We start from the raw sequence: 946 nt of genomic DNA on the forward strand, positions 1-946 counted from the left end.
TAACAACTATATTACATAGGTTCAATGTTCATTAGTAAAGGGGCTCAATGTTCAGTCACCTCAGTAGAGCCCAGATTCAGTAGAATATTAACACGTCCAGCATCCGGTCGTAGGAACCTCTCCATGGCTGTGTGAGCTCCCATGGCTCTTTGAGCTCCCCATGGTTGTGTGAACCCCCATGGCTCTTTGAGCTCCCCATGGTTGTGTGAACCCCCATGGCTCTGTGAGCCCCCCATGGCTCTGTGAGCCCCCATGACTGTGTGAGCCCCCATGACTTTATTTAAAACTCTATCTTTCGGCTATGATATATTTTCAAAGGTACATATTTTGAAGTAAATGCACCCCTTCCTTAAAATCAATAAATACAATTAATATCTATATCAGTAATATTAATAGCCGAATAAAGGTAAGTTTTGAGTTTTATTGATAATTTTTGTCAAAAATAAAGTACTGAAATTTCCTTTATGGCTGAGTATGGAATGTCATTTTTTTTATTTACTTCCAGTCTTCAATGTTCTAAATGTATTTACTAAAATCGGATAGTGTGTAAAAATCTCGTTCGTTCGAATTATTCTTGTTCTAAATCTTGTCATATATATTTTTTTCTAAATCCAGTTAACTTTCATTGTATCCTTTGTATTCTTCCTTATCCAAAAAAATTATGAAACACTTTTTTTTTATCCCTCCACGCTGTTCGTTATTTCGGTTTTTCACATCATATTAGTCTTTTATCGACATTATTTATGGTAGGTGCTTATATCCGATTCTCATTTCGGCAGAACGAATTTTTAGCCGGCCTCATTTATCCGTCAGTGTCCGATCTGTAATTAAAAGCAACATTGAATGTACTCCATTATTTTCAGAGTAATAATGGGAGTGCAGTTAACATGTAATTTGTTATTTAGTAAACAATTAAACCGTACGAATTTTATTAGAGCTATAATAC

This window comes from Procambarus clarkii, chromosome 8, assembly GCF_040958095.1.
Source record: "Procambarus clarkii isolate CNS0578487 chromosome 8, FALCON_Pclarkii_2.0, whole genome shotgun sequence".
In the NCBI taxonomy this organism is placed as follows: domain Eukaryota; kingdom Metazoa; phylum Arthropoda; class Malacostraca; order Decapoda; family Cambaridae; genus Procambarus; species Procambarus clarkii.